Below are 6,642 nucleotides of genomic sequence, written 5' to 3' on the forward strand. Positions count from 1 at the left end.
TTCAGTTAATCTGTGGAATCTTTTGCCCATAAGGATTCTGAAACCATAGATGCTACTTTGGTAGTTTCTTGAGTCTAGAGTATGTATTGTAGTGTCACATCAGCTGTAATCTGATCATGTATGGGGGCTGTAGTGTATTTATCTCAAAGTAGATCCTACTTATTAAATCTATAGGCATTACAAAAAATAAAGGAGTATTTTTCTGATAGTGATCCCTAAATATTAGGTATAGTTTGGGGAAATCCTAAGGAAAGGATTTAGGATTGTTTGAAATTCTTTTTTTTTTTTTTTTTGGAGTGGTTTTTGTAAACCAAATAAAGGTTTTTTCCCCTCAAGCTTCCATAATTACTACAAACCCCCAAATTAATTTTTTATTATCTTTCATAATGACATAAACAGTCATTTTTACTTTAAGATAAAATTTCTCTCTCTCACTATAAGTCCATTTGCTTCCTTGTTGCTTTTTAGTCAACTTTAAATTTTTATTCTAAAGGATCTGATGTTTCATAGTAGTGAGATTAATGGTAGATCTAATAACATTAATAGCAACAACAATGCCCCACTTAGGAGTTTAGAGAAGGAACAGGGAATTATGGTAGGCTAACATCTCCTTTAGAGTGGCATTACTAGACAGATTTTGGATAGCTGTCCTTCAGTTTCTTAGTCAATATTGGACAATTGTTCTTTCAGTGACCCTTTTCCTTACCATATCTCCTTTTGGTCTATTTCTTATTTCATAGGTCAGTTTATCTAGAGAGCCATAGGTTGTATTGATTTCTAGCTTGTTTACTTTCTAAGGCTCTCTGAAAACATCTAGTCAATATAATAGACTTTTTCTGAAATAAGAATTTCACGTTTCAGTTCATTTTTTCTTATTAAACTCCCTAATTTAGATTTGAGCCTAAAAATTTCTTTCATAAGGATCAGCACAAAGCTGGTTCCTACGAGATGGAGGTTAACGTTGTCCCAAATGTCCAACTTTTCCAAGCTGCTGTACCCCTCCATCATCTCTAACATCAACTACTCCCTCTCCCCTCAGTACTCTCCCTTCCGTCTTTGGGTTCCCTAATGCGTTGCAACATCTCACAGAACTCACAAACTGTATACAAAAAATGGCCGATGCAGTTGTAGAGGCTGGCAAGTCCCAAATTCATGGGCCAAGCATAGGCTTCTCCCTGGCCCTCAGTCTATGCCCAAGGCACTCAGCTTTCTCACTCCATGGGCCAGAAAGCCCACTGCGCTGTCTTCTGTGGGCATCTCCTGTGGGTCTCTCCTGAGGGTCTCTCCTGCTGGTCTCTCCTTCCTTGGCGGTGGTGGGCTCTTCTCTTTCCTGCTTCTGGGGTGGCGCATTTCAAGCCCAGTGGGATGGCAAAACTGACCAATCCCCTTGGTGGGCCACAGTTACCCTATTACATAGTCCCGCCCAAATTACAAGACCATGGGAGTTACAAGACCATGGCTAGAAAGCCTACACAAAAAGCAATCCATTATACCACAGAGCCCATTTACAAAAAGAGAGGATAAGACTTCCTTTGCTTCAGCTGTTGAGTCTACCCCAGAATACTGTTTGAAAGAGGAGCAAGATGCTAAGAGATATGGCTGTTTGATAATCTTGGCATCTCTCTTCTGAAGAGCATTTATTCTGGCTCTTATCTGGTCATCAATCTCATTTCATTGAGCAAAATGGCTTCAAGTTGGCACTGCATTATATGATCATGTATTCTCAGCCTTGGATTTATTTGAGCAATAGGGACTCTGTAAAGCATTTGCTAGTATAAGGCCTTTTGTAAATGGTCAGAAACAGTATACAATATATAACAGAGTGGAACGGACTATGGAATATTCCCTTTTACTTTTGGATATTTTCCTGTGACTACTCAAGTCCATACATTTTGTCCTAAAACTACCTTGGGCTTCTCTTCATACAGTCATAAATGGTGCGCTTTATCAATGTCTGACTTCCAAATAGAACTGACATGCTCTCTGAGACAGAGGAATGTTGTTGTTTATTGTTAGGTGCCTTTGAGTCGGTTCCTACTCATAGCGACCCTATGTACAACAGAATGTAACACTGCCCGGTCCTGCACCATCCTCACAATCATTGCTGTTTGAGCCCATTGTTCTAGCCACTGTGTCAATCCATCTCATTGGGGTCTTCCTCTTTTTCAATGACCCCCTACTTTACCAAGCATGATGTCCTTCTCCAGGGACTGGTCCCTCCTGATAACATGTCCAAAGTATGTGAGATGAAGTCTTGCCATTCTTACTTCTGAGGGAGCCTTCTGGCTGTACTTTCTCCAAGACAGATTTGTTTGTTCTTCTGGCAGCCTATGGTATATTCAATATTCCTCCAACATCATAATTCAAAGGCATCAATTCTTCTTTGGTCTTTCTTATTCATTGGTCAGCTTTCACATGCATATGAGGCAACTGAAACTACCATGGCTTGGGTCAGGCACACCTTAGTCCTCAAAGTGACATCTTTGCTTTTTAACAGAAGCAGAGGAAGGCATTGATTAATTCCAGTATTTTCTAAATGAGGCATTCATCCCTAATAAACTACAGAGCTAAACACTGGATTCTCACAACTTATTTCTTAAGTCAGATCTCTCCCATTAAACCTAACTAGAAGCTGAACTGAATGACCATAAAGTTAACTTTTCTGTCTTGGGTTCTTTATTCTTACTTAGAGGGAACCAATTAGGCCGTTTTTAGTCAAAACAATTGTTGGTTGTTGTATCTCCTTAAGTCACAAGTCATAAAAATCGAAATTAAATTAGAATTTATTGGCTCCCGTAACCAAAAAGCTTTGGATGAGAGTGCTCATATGATGTCATCAGGAATTTATCTCAGTGATAATTTCCTCTGTGTTTCCCAAACAGGTTCCCTCCTTGAGAAGTCCAGATAGATGCTGATATCTCCATATTCTCATTTTAAGGTTTACCAACTCCAGGAGAAAGAAAGCTTTTCTTTTTTTTATAGTTCTAACAAGAAATCCAGGATCAAATCTCATTGGTAACATGCCCATTCTAAACCAATCAGTATGACTTAAAAAATGGACTATACATTGATTGGCTAGATCTGGGTCATGTGCCTATCTCTGACACTGATTACGGGTTCCCAAAGAAAATCAAGGTGATGTTCTAAGAAGAAGAGAAATAGAGGGAGGCAAGGCCACACACATCCATCACAACACACGTCCATCACAACAGTCGTAAGATTCTAAGTAGAGAAAATACACCAGAGTGATCACTACTGAAGTTCATCAAAGCTGCAAAAAGAGAGCTGTGAGTAGGTGCTAGGTTTAGCTCCTCTTTTATTGACACCCCTTTCCCTCCAGAACATTTATATAAGACAGGCACAAGCTATCAATTTCTTTCTGAAGCTTTCTAAAAAACTGATTTTTAAATACCCTAAGTATAGGGACTTCCAGGTAGCTAAAGACAATAGCAACTGAATAGCCACCTACTTCCCAATATTTCCTCCACAAACAATACAAAACAAGAAAGGAAAAGTACATTCTACATAAAACCATACCCTTGGCGTAACCTGAAGGCAGAGAATGCCAAATCTTCAAAATAAACTTAAGTAAAAAGAGAAAAATCACCAAATAGCAATGTGTACTCTCTCATGCTTCTACCCTACTCAGCCCTACCTTGCCACAAGGCTTTGTATCAAAGGAAGATCAAGAAAAACTGAAGAGAACACAGAAAAAGGAAGCTGGTGAAGGCGTATGTCTTAGTCATCTAGTGCTGCTGTAACAGAAATACCACAAGTGGATGGCTTTAACACATAGAGATATATTCTCTCACAGTCCAGTAGGCTACAAGTCCAAATTCAGGGTGTCAGCTCCAGGGGAAGGCTTTGTCTTCTCTGTTGGCTCTGGAGGAAGGTCCTTGTCATGAGTCTTCCCTTGATCTGGGAGCATCTCAGCACAGGAACCTCAGGTCCAAAGGACACACTCTGCTCCTGGCACTGCTTTCTTGGTGGTATGAGGTTCCCACATGTCTCTGCTCGCTTCTCGCTTCTATATCTTAAAAGAGCTTGGCTTAAGACACTATCTAAACTTGTAGACCTCATCAGTATAACTGCTGCTAATCCATCTTATTACATCATAGTGATGGAGCTTACAACACATAAGGAAATCACATCAGATTACAAAATGGTACACAATCATACAATACTGGGAATCATGACCCAGCCAAGTTGACAGATATTTTGGGGGAACACAATTCAGTCCATGACAGGGTATTAGACTGATTTTAAACCACCACCACAAAGTCAAAGTGTGCCCTAAGTCTGGAAATACTAAAAAATTGTCCAGGCAGATCAGAGCAGGAACTACAGGAAAGGAACTTCAAAGTACACATGATTTAAAGGAGTACTCTTCAAAATGCATAGCTTCTGGAGGAGAAAAAAAGGCAAAAAGAAAGGGAGAAATCCCTTCAACAGATGGAGAGAACAACAACAAAAAAAAAAAAGGAAAAGGAAATCTTAAGGTCTAGCAAGACAGGAGAACCATAAAATCAGAGAACTTGTAACCTTTCTTACTACTGCTAAAAAAAAAAAGAAAAAAAAAACCCTCTCCAAAACAAAAAATAAATTTAAAAAACTCTTGCAAAGTACCTGGACTTTGCAATCCTGACAGAAGAGGGCACCATTAAACTAGAAATACTGCAAAGCAACCCAATACCATAAATATAAACAAGAGGAAAGTCCATACAGAGCCACTACAGAAAACCAGGAAATGAAATTCATACATATCAACTAAAGAAAATCCCGCCCCCCGCAAAAAAAACCATGAAGCACAAGAAACCAAAAGTGGACACTCCAAATGAATATATATTCAAACAGACTTTTGAAATTATGAAAAACCACCATGAATCAAAAATTCAAAAACTAAGAACAGAAATGGACAAAATCAGAACTAAAAAGAGAATTGATTAAACTCTGGAAAGAAATAGGAAGAAAAGGACAAAATTATCTCAGAAATGAAGAATAAATTACAAGATGCCCAAGGGAGAATAGACTCAAAATAAGAGTCACTGAAGAAAGGCAGGAAGACAACCAAGAAAGTGAAAATGACATAAGTAAAAAATGTCAGACAGAAAGTAATGGAATGGAATACAGACAAAGAAGGAATAATATTCATGTTATTGGAGCTCCTAATGAAGAAAAACGAAACAGTGGAACAGAGGTAATATTTAAAACAATAATCTAAGAACACTTTGCAGAAATAGAAAAAAAAAATCGAAATCTACATATTGAAAGGGTTCATTGGGTACCTGGAAGGGTGCGGGGATGACCAACTTTGGGACATACAACTATTAGATTTAAAAGACAATTCTCAAGGTCTACTGGCAAAAAGATCAAATAATCTACAAAGGCAAAAGAGACTGCCATCAGACACTTCAAAACCAACACACTAAGCAAGGTGACAAAGGAGCAGTATGGTAGACAAAATTCTAAGATGGTCCCAAAGTTTCTTGTCCCCCTGGTGTACATACCTGCATAATCTCTAGAACTGTGAAAATGATGAGTTTTACTCCCGTGACTAATTAGATTATGTTTCACAGTTGACTTTAAGAAATGGAGATTATCCTGGTGGGCGTGCTGTAATCACGCAAGCCCTATGAAAGCCGTTTTCTCCAGCTGGTTACAGAAGAGGAAGTCAGATTTGAAGCACGAGAAGAATTAGATATGCCATTGCTGGCTTGAAGATGGAGGAGGACTCTAGGAGCTGAGAACAGCCTCCAGCTAAAGCCAGTAAAGACATCCAGGGACCTTAGTCCTTTAACCACAAGAAACTGAATTCTGCCAACAACCTGAATGAGCTTGGAAGCAGATTCTTTCACAGAACGTCCAGAAAGGACAACAGCTCAGCCAACACCTTCATTTCATCCTTGTGAGACCAAGCAGAGACTCCAGCCACACCATGCCTGGACTCTTGACCCACAAAAACTGTAAGATAATAAGTTTGTGTTGTTTTGAACCACTAACAGAGCAGGGATAGTGATTCTGATATCAGACAAAGCACAATTCCTGCTCAAAAGCATTAAATGTGACAAAGTGGGATAATTTTTAATGCTAAAACCAACAATTTACAACAAAGATTTGACACTTATAAATAATTATGTAACAACACAGCAACTGTCAAGCACAAAACTAGGCAAGGCGACAGAATTGGCTGGTAGAATTGGCCCTTGTTAGATTCAGACAGTTTATTACTTACTTAGACAGTGAAAGGAATAGTCAAAGGCGCCAGCTCCACGTGTCCCTTATACAGGACTAAGTTCCATAGAAGAAACAGAGAAAGTTATTAAGGAATTATCTGGCATGAAAGCACCAGGCCCATATGGTTTCACAGGGAAATTCTACCAAACCTTCAAAGACCAGTAGACCCAATTGCTCGATTGTTATTCTAGAGCATTGAAATGAAGGAAAACTTCCTAATCCTTTTTATAAGGCAAGTGTAACGCTGATACTTAAACTACAGACCAATATCACTCATGAATATTAATGAAAAATACTAAAATATTAGCAAACAGAATACAACCTCACATCAAGAAAATAATGTACCACAGCCAAGTGGAATTTATCCAGGAACGCAAGGTTGGTTTAATATTAGGATATCTGTTTATA

Source organism: Trichechus manatus, unplaced genomic scaffold (genome assembly GCF_000243295.1).
Source record: "Trichechus manatus latirostris isolate Lorelei unplaced genomic scaffold, TriManLat1.0 scaffold00056, whole genome shotgun sequence".
NCBI lineage: Eukaryota > Metazoa > Chordata > Mammalia > Sirenia > Trichechidae > Trichechus > Trichechus manatus.